At 41.3% G+C, this 18,838-nt stretch overlaps 1 protein-coding gene across 1 annotated transcript in view; it reads right to left on the reverse strand.

The window, feature by feature from the left end:
• The window catches only part of LOC311320293 (inactive dipeptidyl peptidase 10-like), a gene marked incomplete at both ends in the record, with an annotated part of 117,080 nt that overhangs the window by 21,878 nt on the left and 76,364 nt on the right, over window positions 1–18,838 (reverse strand). The window lies entirely within an intron of this gene.

Here is an 18,838-nt window from a genome sequence, read left to right on the forward strand (position 1 = left end):
AACTCATACTCCTGGAGGAAACAATTATTAGACTGAAGGACAAAGCTACTGAATTACATTTCTATGCACTCTCCCTGCCTGTGTTCAACTTTTTTCAGTGTGAGCCACGACTTTCACGGAAATCTCAGCATTCTGATTGGATCACTTCCCAAATTCTCCCTCCCTAACATTTTTGTCTAGTTTTTATTTCTTAACAAAAATGTCAATAGATTTCATCATAGTTTTTGTCATCATGAATTTGTTTTATTTAGCTGTCTCATGATGATAACTAAATAACGGTCGTTGACGAATAATTGCCGAATAATTTTCAGCAGTTTTCATTGACGAAATTAACACATCATTTAAATGTATCTGTAATCTGAAAAGCCTGATTGTTAATTGCTTGTGTCAATTATGTTTTTATCACCAATCAGTTATGATTTGAAATGATTTGAAATGTAAGTATTTGATTTTCACTAGTTTTGCTCTGCAGTCCTTGCAAGAGGAAGTAGGCCTATAGGCCTAACGGTACTACAGCATTACAAGAGTGCCACCCAGTCATGGAACTACACAGCCTCATCCACAGACACATTAATTGCATAGGCTAATTTTGCCCACCATTTCATAGTTTTACTTGTACTATGAACAAGAATGTAAAATTAAATAACATTAAAAATAACCCACCTTTGGGACAGTTCTAGCGTTATAGAAAAGGACAAGTGAAACTATGAAATTGTGCAGAAATAGGCTACGTAGTTAGTGTGTGCGTGGATGAGGCTGTGAGATCCAGACAGTCCCGGGGTATAGCCCTGTAAATCATATAACTGTCCCACTGGCCAAAAAAACACTTGTCACTTCTTTTGAAGAAAGCTTGTTGAAAAAACGTAAATAACTTGTCATTTTTGTCATTTGATGTCTTTCCTCTTGATGGAAAATGCATATTTTGATAGGCTATAGATAGGCTATAGAGAATTTTGAATGTAGTAAAATGCATGCTCAGCCCACGCAATAGTTCTGATTTAGAGTTCATTAAAGCAGCCCAACGTAGGATGTGGTATTTTTGTGATTTGGTGCCCCCTACAGGTTCACTTTTGCACAACCGTCGTAAAATTGTTCAGTACCGCTGCACGCCTGCATTTGTGAAACCAGTCCCCAAAAACCCACATGAGACAACAGAAAACAGTTGATAGCTGGAATAAAACGGCCTAGTTAGTATATATTCCTAGATATAATGTATGTGATAGTCACAACTAATGTCGGTCTATTGACAGCCTTGTTGGCCCAACTTGCAACAGTACACACACACGTGCATGCACCAACTCCAAATGCGATAACTACAAATCATACAATGCTGCACTTCATGGTTCCTGACAATCCATGTGGCCTGCCAACTAGTCATAAAATGCTGCACAATGTTTCTGACAATCCTATTGTGTAGCTAGCCAACTAGTGCTGCATTACGTTACCTAACAAAACTAACTCAATTCCACATACATACCACACACTTTGTCAGATCGCCAACTCTAACTCAACTGTTACACTAGCAAGCAAACATCAGCAATGCTGATGCATCAGCAACAACACTCGCAATGTTGTCAGCATGCATCCTCAGACATTCACGGCTAACACAGTCAAACGTCAAGCAATTCTAACAACATAAGAGTCAGACTCATAGCCAGACTCATAGCCTTTCATTACACTTCGTCAGCACGCTTACTCGCTAGCAAACAGTCTAAAAAGTTACTACACTACCAGATTGAAGTTTAGCTAGGGAACATGGTGCCCCAAGCTAGCTAGATTATATGCATCCTCATACATTCACAGCTACTGTAGCACAGCCAAACATCAAGCGATTTCAACATAAGACATAGCAAGCTAGCTAGCCTATATTAGGCTAGCTAACAATAGTACAGTACTTACAGTACAAGTTCAACAGCAAAGAGGCCAGCTCTGTGTCAGTCTTGCAGCCTTTCACTGTGAAGCTCCCGCCAGCAAGTAAAAGTTAGCTAGTTTGGCTTCTGGCTTGGTCTCTTTCTCTTTTTTGGGTCTGTCTCTTTCTGTGATGTTCCTCTTTGGTCTTTTCGCCTCCACCATGATGTGTATAATACTGTGATTTGAGAATTTCTACTATTATTTTAGCAATAGCCAGCGGAGGTTGGTGTGTGAAGTAATGCCGTAAAGCGTTACAGATTTTCCGTGAAAATAGCGGCCCACTACACCAAACGTATTATTTCAAGAAGAAGCATTTTAGGGGAGGAGTGGGAACAAAAGAGGCAACTTTCTACCTATTACCAGACAGTGTACCATCAAAATGACTTTGAAGCTGTTATTTTAAGGTTAAAAAACTACATTGAGCCGCTTCAATGAAATGAACGCCTCACTGCAATACACACTCGCAGCAATACACACTCGCAGCAGTACACACTCGCTGCAATACACACACGCTGCAGTCGGCACAGTGGTGGGGAGCCTCAAAGTATTTGGTGCAGATGACCCCCTTCTTATCTGCCAGTGATATAAAAATGGAATGATTTCAGAATATTTGCTGTTACAGTACACCCACTTCTTCAGCCACCGCTACACCACTGGTCAAAGCACAACACACTAGCAAATATCAACATAGTTCCACAATAGCATGAATGGGGAAGTGGGCGGACCACCTTGCACTGCCTACATTGCCAACTGTGGCACATGCTAAAAGGAAATTATCATAAAATTCCCATTCACCATGATTTGATTTTATCATTTGCAGAGTTAATAATAGTTGAATAGCTGAGTGTCAGCACGGTAATCAGCGACATCATTTGCATAACAATGTTCCAGTAAGCTGCTCACCCTGGAGCTCTGTGATAGACGGTGGAGGCGCACTCCACTAGCTTCAACCAAAGCTCAATTGCCCATGGAAATGGAGTCTGCTTGGATGATATACAAGCCTTCGAGACTTCACTCTTAATTTGTGCCTCCAATTCTCCCATTTGAGTCGCCAAACGAGTACACAAAAAGGGACGGGTCACCTGTCAACGAACTGTCTAGATTATTTGACTGACACTCTGAGAAGTGTCATTTTAGAGATGATTTATTGATTGCTGTCAACACAGCGACACGAGCGCGATACTTATTGTGGAACTATATACTGTACACAGTCTCTGAACAGCTTTGGTGTGTTTTATGAGTGAAGGGAACGAGGACAGAGGAGGGTTGGGATATTGCACGGTGTATATTTAAACAAAGGTATCTGGTGGGTAAGATGGATGGGGGCGATTGCAGGGCTGTGAGAAGCTGAATATGAACTTTAGGCTTGAAGAATTACAGTCAGATGTGTTTCTAACCTGAAAAATACATCCCCAAGAAACATTTGACGTGATGATTTTTCATGTTCTAAATGTTAGTTTTCACAGATGGAGGGACTGTGTAATGACATTTTCTTGGAATGAATGTGTGTTAATGAAAATTTGGCTCTATTCATCTTAGGCTGAAAGAGCTAGCCAATGGATAGCCATATTTTATTGCTATTGCACTGTCACCTCAGATTTCACTTAAATTATACTCATGCAAAATTATTTTTCCCAAAGTCTGTACAAAAGGTTAGATATATAAGTTCACCATGGGCATGAAAAGTACAAGGTATGCCTCATGTCCACTATATGGAGACATGAAGGCCAGGTTTACAGCCCTAGACTACAATTCAACACACAGCTCTCCAGTAGCTATGTACCTGTAGTAACTGCAAAATTCCGACGAGACATCCTTACAAAGATAATGCAAAGAACCACTGTCCTAATACCTCCGACAATTCAATACTGATTAAACAGGAGCAATTACCAGCCAAGGCTACATGTGCCTATGCACTGCGACTGTATTATACTGCATAGCGACAGCACTATTATGATGAATTCATAATGCGAGGGCAGGCGATGGTTGAAGGACAGGCCATTAGTCACCATAGACTGGGCCTGTCGTTGTCATGATGAACACATCAGCTCAGACCATCTCTGAGGAGATCAGCCCCGGAACCTTTCAAGCTTTGCTGTCTCCATCCCCTGATCCCCCCCCCCCCCAATCCCCGCCCCGCCCCCAAGCCCTGCTGGGGCACTGCTATGATAATGACAGTCATCAGAACTGTCAACCATTCAGTCATGGAAACATTATAGGAAATCTTTCAAATAAGTTCATCTTGTGTCTTGTAAAAATGTGTGCCTTCATTAGACCGCATTTGTTCTAGTCTCAGTGGACCCCTCTTTTTCCTTTCCAAGACAGTCGATCGATCACATGTATCTTCTTAAAAGATAACTTTCTGTGGTACGACAACACCACAGTTTCTGTGGTACAATTCATGCTAAGTATGAAGTCAGAGATGTGGCTGTTTTCTTCTATGAGTTTTCTCATAGGACAGCGGTGGATGCCACTAGAATATGAATATTTAATATCAGTGCAGCAAACTTGAGTGTTGGGGGAGTTCTTGCAGTGCCATCAGTAGCGTGTAATGAGGTATGCATGGTGACTTCAAAGAGAGAGTCCTGCCTAGTGACGTCCTTTCTTCTGTGTGACAATGACATCTGAGGCTCAGAGGGTAGCATCCAGACATGGTAGCATTTAGTTAACTTTACATTACTGTAGTTGTGTAGACCTACAGTAACAGGGATTTTGAATGACAGCACTGCGAGTTCAGTTCAGTAAGGGTTGAGGAGTGAAAATAAACATGAAAGACGAAACTGTCTTAGATATTTCAATTAAAATCATTCAACTTTTGAAATGCACCTGGAACAAGATCGCAAGGCTGCAGTAGAAGACACTCACTTGAAGGTTAGAAGTGTATACAATGTTCTCAAGCTTGTCACACAAAGATACATCCATGCCACACTTTTACTCTCTCCCCCAAACAGAAAATCTACTTCTCGTGGTTTGTCTAATAAAGTATGAAGTAAAAGAGGGAGGGGAGAGGAAGATGTGAAAAAGAGAGATGTAATTTCAGATGAAGATAAGAAGGGGAAAATAATTATTCCTCTCATCATAATCTTCCCTCACAAACAGTACAAGCAGAGCCTCTCTGCAATGAGTTTTTCAGGTTTCTTCTAGCAGATATCTACTGACTATGTGGTGATGTCAGCAAATATATCAATATGACATCATTCCACCACCTTAAAAACATTGCAAAACTCCGTCCCAATGCCATCTTGTCAGATACCGAGAAGCTTGTCCATGCCTTTGTCTCCTCAAGGCTGGACTACTGCAATGCACTGTTCATTGGGATCCCTGGCAAGTGCACTTTGAGATTGTTTCCACAGTGAAAAGTGCTTTATTAATTAAACAATGTATTATTATTATTATTATTATTATTATTATTATTATGTCAACTTTATGCTTAATCTTTCTGTCTGTTGGGTAAGGTTGTTGTCCTTTTCAGACAGCATATATAACAAATATCCTTCTCTATGCTGCAATGATAATGAGTTTTCCATGAGTGTGCGCACAGCCCGATTCTATCTTTAGATCCACACCTGAGACACCCTTATCTCAGCAGCACGGAAGAATCACGCATCTCCGTGATTACAACACCACCTACCACAAGAGAAAACCACAGAGAGGCTTGATGTACGCGTTAAGGGCACTACTCTGACTCTTTGTGTTGCCATGCAATAGAGAAGGGTTGATGCAATATGACAAAGCCCGTCCAACCTACAAAATGAGTTTCATGATAGAGGGGACAGGCTTTCAGGGTCATTCGAAATTATGTGGATATGATGGAGCGTCCATGACAGACTGCTTTACAAAATGTATCATTGTAGCAAACTCATAATATCAAGTGATTTGATTGGTCCAAATAGATAAGACACATAGCCTGACCAATAGAAAGGAAGACTGACCCACTGGCTGACACAGATTACAATGATGTGTTCTAAAATGACATTTTAGAAAAAATAAATCACTAGTAAAAAATTAACATGCTGAATAATAAACAGTGTCAGTGTCAAGCTGTTTCGAGGTGGTAGAGGCAGTGTGCATAAACAACAACAACAACAAAAAACAGCAATCTTTATTCATCACACTACACACTCTAACACACGTGTAGTGGGCAACACAATGGAACACACACACACATACATTTTCTGTATGATCGCCGAGTATTGTTCTCTGCGCTTAACCCATCCTGTTGTCCTTCCCCCAAGGGCAGCTGGGAGCAGACAGTAGGCAGCGTGCAGGGGACGCACCCGGGGACCAACCAAGTGCTCCTGTCCATCTTCGTCAGGGACAGACAGCGTTAACGATCTGTTCTTCTGCATGTTTTTCATATTGGGTTCTATAGGAGTAAACCCTTGAGAACACAGGGAGAACATTGAAACTCCACACAGAACGGCCCGGAGACATTCTTGCTGTGAGGTGACAGTACTAGGTACTGCGTCACTGTGCCGCACGTGAGCGATTTTGAGGTTCAGTGTCTTGCTCAAGGACACTCCAGAAGCTGAGATCGAACTGGGGACCTTGCAATAGTAGTCACATATTGACAGGGAAGTACTGTACAAAAATCTTCCTATTATCATGCGAAAAACATTATCTATTTCTATAAAAGAACCCACACTTCACTGTAAACCTTTCATTTACCTCAACAACATTCGTTTTGAAGGACCAATTTTCATTTTTCAACCCAAGGTACTTGTAGGAGGTCACTCCCTCATTTGCAAAACCATCCAAATGATCTAGAGAATTAATATACAAAGTGAAGAGCAAAGGCCTTAAAGGGGACAACAAACTTTTTCATTGTTTTTGTTCATTTGAGTCTCTGATGGGTCTACTAACACACAAAGTATGAAGTGAAACAACCCAGTCATTTTGTTGTGGTCAGCCGAAATGAAAACGGAAAAAAGTGAGTCCCTGCAAGCCGTTCAAATGTCCCGTGTCACTCTACGTCACGTTCGGGGACCCCGCTAGCTGGCATAATGTCTATGCACAGAAAATGCTCGTCTCCCAAGCTCAAAGGACCGAGGAGCCGAGTGGATACATTTTATTTTTGATGGCAGCGTTCCTGCTGAAATTGGCAAAACACTGGCAGTGCGTGCTAGACATTTTTTGCCAGATTGCTTTTCCAACCTGTGTCAGTACCATGCAGGATTTTCAGATAAACTCTTTCTGAATGATCAAGCAATACCAACTGTCCGTGGAAATTATGCATAAACTGTAAGTAATTAGGGGCGGCTGTAGCTCAGTTGGTAGAGCGGGTCGTTCAATGATCGAAGGGTCAGTGGTTCGAATCCCAGCTCAGAATGTTGAAGTGTCCTTGAGCAAGACACCTAACCCCAAATTGCTCCCAATGAGCAGGTTAGCACCTTGCCTGGCAGCTGCCATCATTGGTGTGTGAATGTGTGTGTGAATGGGTGAATGAGAGGTTATTGTAAAGCGCTTTGAGTGCCGCTAAGGTGGAAAAAGCGCTATATAAGTGCAGTCCATTTACCATTTATGCTGTGTGTTTGTTTGCATATAGTACTAATGCTAGCTAGCTAACACGAACAACCTCCTCTTTTGCCTCAAACCGGATGCTCGTCTTATCATATGTTAGAGTAACGTTAGTGGAATGAAATTGGTAGACTTCTAGTTCATCGAGCAGTCATTAAAAATGATCAAATGTTAAGAAGTGGACATCATTGGATTCCCCTCGTCCTACAGAATCGTCCTTTTATTGTTTGTAGTCAAATGGTGTCATATAGCCTGGTGGTGTTTAGCTAGCGAATTAAATTTGTCACAGTAGCATCGAGTGTGGATGGTCCAGGCTAACTAGCTATATTTGAGGTAGAATAGCGCCGTCAACAGCCCTCGTTCTCTAGCCTGCCGACTTCCTCTTAGCTGAGCTCATTTGCATATGAAAAAGCGCTCAATCCGCTCAATCTGATCTCGTGGTCAACAGAGGGGTATTGAGGCATGCTAGAACATTTATTCCGAGTGGTATTTTCAGCAAAAATACTCAAAGACATGTTTTGGAGACCCCAAAGATTTATATTAAATTGTTGAAAATTAGCATAATAGGAGACCTTTAAATTGAGCCCTGCAGTATACATTTAGTGAAGTGGATTGAATAAAGTCAGCAACAATACTGTACATCAGGCTCTACTTGAGGGGTAGCTGGCCAACCACTGGCAAGTGGTCTGATGTAGGCCAACAGAGGCTATTCTATCTAATAATAGAGAATGGTCCCCTGTATCAAAGGCCAGGACAGGTCAATGAACAGAGCAGCACTGTGCTGTCCATTGTCAAGAGCACAGACAACATAATTTAAGGGATGCAGCTGAGCTGATACTGTGACCAGTTCCTTAAACCATACTGAAACCAGGATTTACAATGCAATTTCTACTCCGGAACCAATTAGGCTGACAGTTAACCTAAGATTCAAGGGTCTTGGCTGAACAAGATCGCTTGGAAAAAAAACATGCATGACTATAAACATTTAAAAAGGGTTTTATGAAGCCTTATAACTGCATTTTAATGTGTTATGAATGTGCTAATGATGCATTATAAAATGAACTTTGTAGAAAATATGTGTTAGGGGCCCAACTAGCAGTGGTGTTTTCTCCAGGGGAAGAAATCATCCTAATATTGCAAGCTCACATTCTGTTTCTCTTTCCTCTGATTAGTCTGGACACTCTCCATAGAGATCTGTTTTTCTTAGATCAGAAAATGATCTAGCCAATCAACGTTCTTTGAGGAAATACTAGCCGCTACGCTGGGCGTGGTTTAGGTGTGACAACAGCGAGAAGCAACTGTTTGATCTAAAACAACGTTGGCTCATTAAGAGGTTAGAATAATGTTGCTACCAACAACGTGCCATCAGTTACAGTACTGTATATCTGAACTGGAGAGTACAGAAGAGCAAAGAAAGACACTGAAGGCTTTTCTCAGTGGAAAAGATGTCTGCACCCTTCTCCAAACTGGCTACAGCAAGAGTTTAATTTACCCATGATTAGGGCTGTCCCTAACGACTATTTTTCTAACGATTAATCTAGCGATTATTTTTTCGATTAGTCGATTAATCTAACGACTAATTTAACGATTATTCTAACGATTATTTTTTTACTGTTCGATTAATATATCACTTAATTTTCCCCAAATAAATGTCAAAAACGTCTCTTATTAACATTTCAGTATTTTATTCAATTATTCCTGTACAAATATATAAATCATGCTTCTGCACTGCAGGGCAATATTCCACAACAAAAAAAAATCCTCTCTGTCTTACAGTCCAACATAAAATATAATATTATAAAATATAAAAGTTAACTTCAAATAAAAGGAAAAGTGCAAGTAATGCAGTAGGCAAGTTCAAGTCATTTTCAGGACGAATACCAAAATAAATACCAACATAAAATCCTCTAATTAGTGCAATTCGAGTGCAATTCTAACCGGAATACCGTAACTATAACTCTCAGTAACAATAACGATCTCAGTAACAATATAACATTCTCCCCCTCTCTCTGCTCTCCCCCTCCTCTCTCTCCCCCTCCCACGCTCCTCTCTCTCCCCCCCTCCTCTTCTCTCTCTCCTCCTGCCTCCTCTTCTCTCTCCTGCGCTCCTCTCTCCCCCTCCCCCTCACTCCTCTCCCCCTCTCTCTCTCCTCCTGCCTCCTCTTCTCTCTCCCCCTCCCCCGCGCACCTCTCTCCCACACGCTCCTCTCTCCCCCGTCTCCTCCCCTTCTCTCTCCTCCTGCGCTCCTCTCTCCCTCGCTCCCTCTCCCCCTTCTCTCCTGCGCTCCTCTCTCCCCCTCCCCCTCTCGTGCGCTCCCCTCTCTCCCCCTGCCCCCTTCTCTCTCTCGCCCTCCCCCCTTCGCTCTCTCCCCCTCTCTCCCTTCTCCCCCCTCCACCTTAGGCATTACTGTGGAGGAATGTGAGCATGTCCACATCTCTTTCTTTCTTTCTTCTCCATCAAATTTGTGAAGTGGTGCCTGGAGGGAAGTGTATACCCTGGGTGAAATGTGTTGATCATCTCACGGAAGCCTTGACCCTCCACAATAGCAACAGGTCTCATGTCCTTGACGATCATCTGTAAGATGCAGTTAGAAAGCTGAGCAGCCATCTGGGGTGTGCATGGAGTTGTGTTCTTTTTGTGGAAAAAGTCCTCCACACTGCTTTGCCTCCTGAAAATATTAAGCACATTAGTTAATTAAATAGCTAATGCTAATAGTGGCATATTTAAAAATAAGACTAGTTTTAATGTTTTCTCAGGCGAGAAAGTAACCATGTAGATTACCAATATGTGGTCAGTTTATCCAAATAACCTCTGTTTTCGGAGATTTTAGCACCGTTCTACAAAAGCTCCGGTAGCTTCCCTGTTGCCTAGCAACATTTGCTTGTAAACAAAACGCTCTGCGCCCTACCTCGCGCACAGCACACATTTCTTATCACGTGAGGGCCCCTTAATCTCCACCTCACTGCTATGTTTAGCCAACTTGAATGCCAACATGGCCATTTAGAAGTCTGTCCATCACCACAACACATAGCTAGCTAGTAGCTACATGGCTAGCTAACGTTACTCTCGCTGCTATGTTATGATTTGCTAAATTGATGCTAACGTAGCCATTTAGGTGCGAGCACCACAATGACAATAGGCTACCGTAGCTAGCCAGCTACAAAGCTAACGTTACTAACACCAGAAGACATACAAACTGTGGTGAGCTACATTGCTTGTGTAACATTAGCTAGTAGCTATCCATTTTCACTCATACACGGCCAGAAAAGTGAACAGAAATACAACGGTGACTTACGGTGCTATCTTGCGGCTGTCTTCACAAAGAGCTCCGCTGGTCGCAGCCATGTTGTTTATTTGCGACGCATCGACGCACATTACGCAAGTCGACGTATTGGCGTAGTCGATTACGTCGACTAAGTCGACGCGTCGTCCCAGCCCTACCCATGATAGATAGTGATAGACGGATGGCTCATTGGAGCTCATCCAATCACCTGCCTGTATTTTTTGAAAAGTCCCAGCCGTTTTCCATTTTCTGCTGCAAGAAGGCATAGATCCTGCTTGCACTAAGACAGAGTATGACGTTATAACTCTTGTATGAACTAGCACACTGTAGGTATTCATTTATTCTCCCAGAGCCAGCATCTGACAGACCTAAAGCTGATATTGTTCCTCAAAGGATGATGGAGGTCGAGATCGATGTACAGTAAGCAATCAATGCACAAACATCAACACAGAGATATGCTCCACACTAAACTGTATGATTGCTGTTTTAATTAACTTGTTTTTGTTGCAAATCGTGCCCTTTTTCCCTCAAGACTTTTACTCATGGTATAGGGTATAAAAATGTTGTACGGTTCATGTTAAGCTCCTTAGATAAGAACTTTGGAAGTACTAATGAAATGATAAAGATCTGTTAGTTATTGTGCTGCTATAGCTAACAGTCACGGACGGTACCTTCCATTCTGTTTACTTGGAAGGGTGACTACATTACACTACATTCCACTACATCACACTACATTCCACTACATTCCACTACATCACACTACAGATGTGGGAACATTAGAATGTAACTTGACCCGCGGTATTCTAACAGGCGCTTTACGGCATTCCGCACCACCGCTCGCCTGCCCATAGGGGCGCAGTAATACCACTCATTGACCCATTGCTGTAGCTCATCTCGCACATTAGATGAGCCTACCGTTCTCAAACTCCTTGTTCTCTGTCTGGTTGTAATTTAATTATTACGAACAAAGCCTATCTATTTATAGTTTCTATCTCTGTAACTGTCGCCGGGTCTATATCTGTTAACTGTCGGGACAAGTAGAAGTTTAATACATTAGGCTGAGTGTTCTCATATGGAACATGGCATCAGGACGAGTAAGATGGCTAACGGAGATGACCAGAGATGTGTTTGAAATGGTTCACTCACTCCCTCCCTATTACCATGGATGTATTGAGTGCGACTCATAGTGAACTACATGGGGAATGATTTAACAGTTTTGGGACACTACATGGAATGTAACTGCGTAAGATATTCATGACTCAAACAAGCAGACGCGCCGATCACTGATGGCAGCAGGTTGAAATATCAGGTAGTATTCAGGTTCCATGTTTAGTTGAATGATAAATCCCATATAAATGGTTGGAATTCTAATGATGTGCAAGTGTGATTTTGTCAACTTTAGTGCTGTCTGCTAGCTACCGTCTTCTTCACTTCTCCTTCGGTAAAACATGACACCGTTGTGTTGTGGTATTGTGGAGGGCTTAGGCAGAAGCAGGAAGAGAAACTACTTTTGCCCCATATAACTAAAATAATGGTCTCATAAGCATTTTTTTCGATTGTAAAATTGTGTTCACTTGTTTTAGTTTGCAAACATATGCAATTTTCTTAGCATATCTACTGGCTACATGATAACATAGGTTTCAAGTTTCGTGCGAGCAAGTCGTGCCTGCAAGCCAGGGAGAAATGACAGGAGACCGTGGCGGGGCTTAGAACCAGAGGGGTGCGCGAGGGACATTTGGGCAGAATGAACAGGTGAAATGAAAGCTCTCGAAGAGATCTTTCTAATGCTATTGGTCAGCTTTGTATGTAGTTTTAATGTGAAAGATACATCTTGAATGCAGTCAAGACAAATTATTTTGCCTCTTAACTTTTGTCAAACCCCCTGGTTCCAGTCAATTGGATTATAGGCTATAGGTAGCCTACAATGACGTTACCTTATGAACACAAATAGCTTAACCTATAGGCCTACATAAAAACAAAAGCCTAAAACCATGTTTATTTACAATGTATTTTTCTTTCATTGATAGCATGCCAATAGTTAGGGTGAGGAACGACGCGCGGTCTCTTTAGCCCTGAGACCATCAGGCAGGCAGCTCAGGAGGTTGTTGAAGGCTATATATATTATTATGATATTATGTCTAATAATACATTCGTTGAAAGTACACAGGCGGATCTACTATACGGAATTGGACCGAGGAGTGTTCTCATATGGAACTAGGCTGCGCGCCCGCCCGCGACAAGAGCTGAATTGTAGTCAGTTTTCCCCGCTGCGCGCAGGACGCGTGCGTCCCCCGCTGATCCGAGCGAGAACGCAGGCGGAATGTCGCTCCCCGTCTGAAACGGCCTTGACTCCTGGAATCCCAAGGTCTTTCATATTGAAATTCTCTTGATGGTCTGGGGATGCGAGACGTGTTAAGGGAGTGCATCAGTCGTGATCCTTGACAGTAGGCTACCAGCCTGCGCTGCGCTCAGAACAAAGTTGGATGAATGGATGGACTTATTGGAATCGTGGAAAATGTTTATTGCGCTCTAAAATCATGAAAGCATAAATGTAAAAATGCAGCAACAGAAGTAGTCTAGATGAGATGGTGGTTTAAATGAATGGCAACACATAAATTGAGACATAAATTGAGACTGGTGATAATGCTGATAATCTACAGTAGGGCCTACCTCTGGCTGAGTTCATGGTTACAGCCATTCATCTCTTACACATGGGCCTATACAATACTTGCACAATCTACTTTGGACGTTAAATCCATCTATCAATCAAACTAGCGAATTCAATGGCCGGTCATGGCAAAGCACCCGCTAACGCAGGCTACCCCCCTCCCCACGATCCAGGGCTAGGAAACCGGTTCATCCAGTTTATTTGAATATAAAAGAATTTGGGGGGGGGGTGTTACAATAGTCTAGTCCAGGTTCGCTGGCGATTGACGAGCTAGTCAGATGGCGCATGCATGTGTGGACATTGTAGGCCGATTCTGTGAAACCTAAAGAATAAAAGTATGCTACGTTCAACATTCATTGGAGTGGTCCAGTTGGAGAGGCTGAAGATTTGAAGATGTAATTGGTCATTTTAAATGGGCCTACTTTATCTTTTGATGCCTATTTGAACGGACTGCATCGATCAATGCAATGACTCTCCATGTTTTTAAGTTTTACCCTTTTCATCAATAAAACATCATTTTTACAACCATGTCTCATTGATTGGGAAGGCATTTAGAGCTGCCGGTCTATTAGCCTACATTCGGACTCAGAGGATGACATAACTGTTTATTGAGAAACAATTGCAGGCTGGCCTATATAAAGAAATACCACAATGCATGTAGTCTAGATATATTACATTATGTTTAGGCTATAGCCTACACTTTATGGTAGACTGCCCTCTCGCTCGCAGGCTACATTGTGGCTGTTTTGTTCATCGCAGAAGCCTATAGCCTAGGCTACACATTAAAAAAATGTTTTTTTTTATATAGACCTAGAAGGAATCAGAATATGTGGAAATTTAATTTTAGCCTATTTTAATACAATTCAAATTCTGCATAGAGGGAATTATTTTCAACGGACATTATGACCTGAGCATAATTAATAATTATCTAAGTTAATATAGGCCTATGAGAACGCTTTTTACGATAGGCTAGGCCTATGCGTCTTGTGATTGTTCTGTAGCCTAGGCTACAACTTAAGGCTTATTTGGCCCTATTGAATTAATTTATGCCTACTAGGCTACTCATTATTATCGAATTATCTAGTTGATATATGAATAAAACAATAAGCCGTTTTAATGGCTATGGGCTACTAGTTGTAGCTATACACGAGTTGATGCGCTCTGCTCTTACGCACGGTTGAGGCGGCAGCTCAAATACACTTCGCACATATCCTCTGCTATAGCCTCTCACAGACAGCTAGGTGCACTTCATGCATTGGTAGACAGTTCGGCAGCTTGTCTTCACCATGCAGGTATTTTGGTGGGGGTATTCTTCTGTGGACACTGCGAGGGGCGCCGCCGGAGCGCGCAGCTCTTCAGCCAACTGGAGATGTCGCGTCTGGGGAGGCTCTGTGTCTCTCCACCCGTCCCCAGCGAGTCCAAGCTCCCTCAATGAATAATACTTATTTATAGTAGCCTACGTAGTGCGAACCTGTGCATATAATAGGCTGTAGCTAGCGCGAAACTGCGCATTCCCTATAGCCGTTCATGGAACGACTGGCGGCCGGTATAAATAAATTAAAACATACACGATATTTTCTTATTTGAATGATCTTGAATATATATATATTCAAGATCATTCAAATAACAAAATATTGTGTATATTGTGCATGTGAAGGCACTCACTGTCAAACCTGCCGCTATCTATGCACAAGATAGTTAATGTCCGGATATGATTGGCAATGAGTGATCTTTACTCATGGCGACTATGTCAATTTTGTATGGATCAACACCTCCGATCAAGCTTATTTTATCGTGCTGAAGCCATAAAGCCTACTGCGCTCAGACTTGGCTACATTAGCTGGTGCCCCGTCTTCAAATTTACTTCCGGGGTTTACGAGTAGCCTACCAGTTGAATGCGTTCCAGAAACAAAACGCAAAACCCCCACGTTCACCACATCTTTACTAACAAAAATATTTACAATACTGTTATTTTGCGCATTTGACCTAACAGCCACCACGTCTTGACCCGACGTCAGTTACCGAGATAGATAGGCTACTGTAGGCCTAGATATAGGTGTTCGTAATAATTAAATTACATCCAGATGGCGAAAACATGTGTTTGAGAACAAGGTAATAATAACAATTAAACGTTATTTGTATAGCACCTTTCATACAGATAAATTCAGCTCAAAGTGCTTTACAACAGAGCATTTAAATTAAAGAATGTGAAACTTAATGATGCTTCATTCGTAGACTATAGGAGAAAAACACTGAGCCCAGCCTGCTAAATCTACTCAAAGACGCCACCTGGCGGTGGTGCATCACTAAAACGAAATAACACCCGTCTGAAATCCCACGAGATTTCCAACGGGATTTCCCTGCCAAATACCGCGACGTGAAATGCTGCAGCATGTGACATTTCTAACTTCCCACATCTGTACATTACACTACATCACACTACATTACACTACATTAGACTACATCACACTACATTACACTACATTACACTACATTACACTACATTAACCTACATCACACTACATCACACTACATTAGACTACATTACACTACATCACACTACATCACACTACATTACACTACATTACATTACACTACATCACACTACATTACACTACATCACACTACATTACACTACATTAGACTACATTACACTACATCACACTACATCACACTACATAACACTACATCACACTACATCACACTACATTACACTACATTACATTACACTACATCACACTACATTACACTACATCACACTACATTACACTACATTACACTACATTACACTACATCACACTACATTAGACTACATTACACTACATCACACTACATTACATTATACTACATCACACTACATTACACTACATCACACTACATCATACTACATTACACTACATCACACTACTGTACATTACACTACATCACACTACATCACACTACATTACACTACATCACACTACATTACACTACATCACACTACTGTACATTACACTACATTACATAAACAGTAACCTCTGCATACAATGGGTACTCAGGGAACGGACAGGCTTAACCATTTTCAATAATCTTCTCTTGATAAATGTACTTTCCCAACCCAAAGGCAATCTATTCACTACATAACTTAAAAAGGTAATCATTGTAATCATTGTGAAAGGGGTTTTAAAGCATAATGTTAGTGGTGCAGAGGATCATTATGAACTGGTAGTATGTTCTTACAGTCACTAAGCTTTTGTAGTTTTGGCTTAAAGCTTCGACTCTCATCCTACGATGATAATACATTAGAGACTGACAGTTTTGAAGATTAAAGTGATTATAATTACCATCACTCTCATTCTTTGCTCTCATACTGTGCTTTATTTGTTGGGGAAAAGTTACTATGCACTGAGAGCATTGCCTCATTTCAGTATAGATTTGCCAAAAGTATTTCAAAATCATAAGGGACTTTGCCCATTGTCCTGTTTTGTGGGGTTCAGGAGTAGTTATCTCAGTATCTTTTTAAACAATCTTCTTAAGGGAATTTTCTGAAATGTCTAGCTTGTCTGTCCAAAAATGCCACCGTAGATGCCAATTGTTTCCCACTGTCTTTTTTTTTAATACCCTCTGCCTGAAAAGGGTAAATCAGAAATGAATTTTGTTTGGGGAGAAAATAAATCACCACGACAAGATTGACAATGTTAAAACAGTCTGAATCTTGAGCTCCCAAGCTGCTACTCTGTAGTTCAAACCTGAGCCTGCACCAGCAGCGATAGCTTGGTTTATCATTTCTATACACCCTTCCTCAAGACAAACACTAACATCCCCCTCCAGCACTCTGGAAATACAATTTTAAACAGAGGTGCTGGACTGTCTGGTTAAGACCTAGAGCTTTCTGTTTGTTTTGAGACATTGCCATGTTGGCGTTGGTTGCGATGGGAAGGCGGGAGAGCCCTGACAGCTGATCCCCTGCTGCCTCTGGCCCTCCGTCGTGACTGAGGCCTTCTATAAGCCGGGGCTGTTACCAAAACAGGAAACCCATTTCGAAAATGTCATCTCTACAACACGCATGGTTAAATACTGGTGCCATCACTCATTGCAGGTGATTAAATAAATAAAAAGTTTTTGGCTTTAATGTATATTTAGGAAAGATTGAGGTATATCATGACTTGACATTTTGGTACACATTTTTGTAATAGATTTTGTACATTTACATAATTATGATACATAGGATGGCAACAGTCTTGGCCCTCAGGAATGAAAGTATGCTTTTGACAAAAGCTAGCCAACTCTTTCAATGATATGATGTCAGGTGTTAACATTGTCTAATGACAAAACTCAGATTGTTTCGTTTGGTTTAATTCGGGCCACTGTTTAATCTGTGGCTGTGAGTTAATATGTCATGTGACCAATTTTGTAGGTTTTGTAGGTAGGTTTTTTTGGAGTGTCTGAGTTCAGGGAGAGTTGTGAATTTTGAGTAGACTTCAATAAATGCAAAGGACAAAAAAGGACAAGGCCATGCCTCCATCTCTCAACTGTCTTTTCTTGGTTTCTTGGTGATATTTATTTGAGGTCCTTTGCCCATAGAGATCCTTTCTTTGAGGGAATTTGCCTTCTCCCAACTGTCTTTGTAAAATCAACACACACTTAGTACACAGCTGTCTAGACCACAGACAGTGACATGGCCAAGAGAGTGCTGATCACAAAGCGATGGAATTACGAAACAGCTACTTGACCCAAGGACAGTGAACACAAAGACACTGTACTGTTACAAAGTAAATAGAAACCAGAACATCTTGGATACGATCTTATTGCTAATAAACACATCTGTGAGCCAGACCAGACCCGCCCTCAACCGCATTTCCCATTGTGTGAAGAAGACTGTTGTCTGGTCGCAGAATGACTTTACCAATTCATAAAGTCAAACAACAAAGCAAAATATGGTCATGAGACTTTCTCTGTATTCACTATTCTCTGTATACACTACATTCTGTCTTTATATCCTATTTACTGTGAGATGGGACGGACTACGGAAGAGCATTAGGGCCAACAACTGAATTTATTATTTTTTTAAGCTTCTGAGTTTAAAGTCAGAATTTCTGACTTTAAAGTCAGAATTTCTGAGAAAAAAACTCACAATTTCTGACTTTAAAGTCAGAATTTCTGAGAAAAAAAGTCAGAAATAATTTATGAGATTAAAGTCAGAATTTCTGAGATTTAAGTCAGAATTTCTGAGAAAAAAACTCAGAATTTCTGACTTTAAAGTCAGAATTTCTGAGAAAAAAGTCAGAAATAACTTCTGAGAAAAAAGTCAGAATTTCTGACTTTAAAGGACAATGCTCGTTTTTGACAACCTGGACCTTATTTACGACATATTATAAGACGTTTGACTCACCGAGATCACTGGTGTAGTTCGGAGGCATGTAGAAGAAATTTAAAATCCAGCGCGAGCCAGTATATCCATGTAATGGCGGTGGTCGGGG

The sequence above is a fragment of the Borostomias antarcticus genome, assembly GCF_949987555.1.
Source record: "Borostomias antarcticus genome assembly, chromosome: 17".
Taxonomy (NCBI): domain Eukaryota; kingdom Metazoa; phylum Chordata; class Actinopteri; order Stomiiformes; family Stomiidae; genus Borostomias; species Borostomias antarcticus.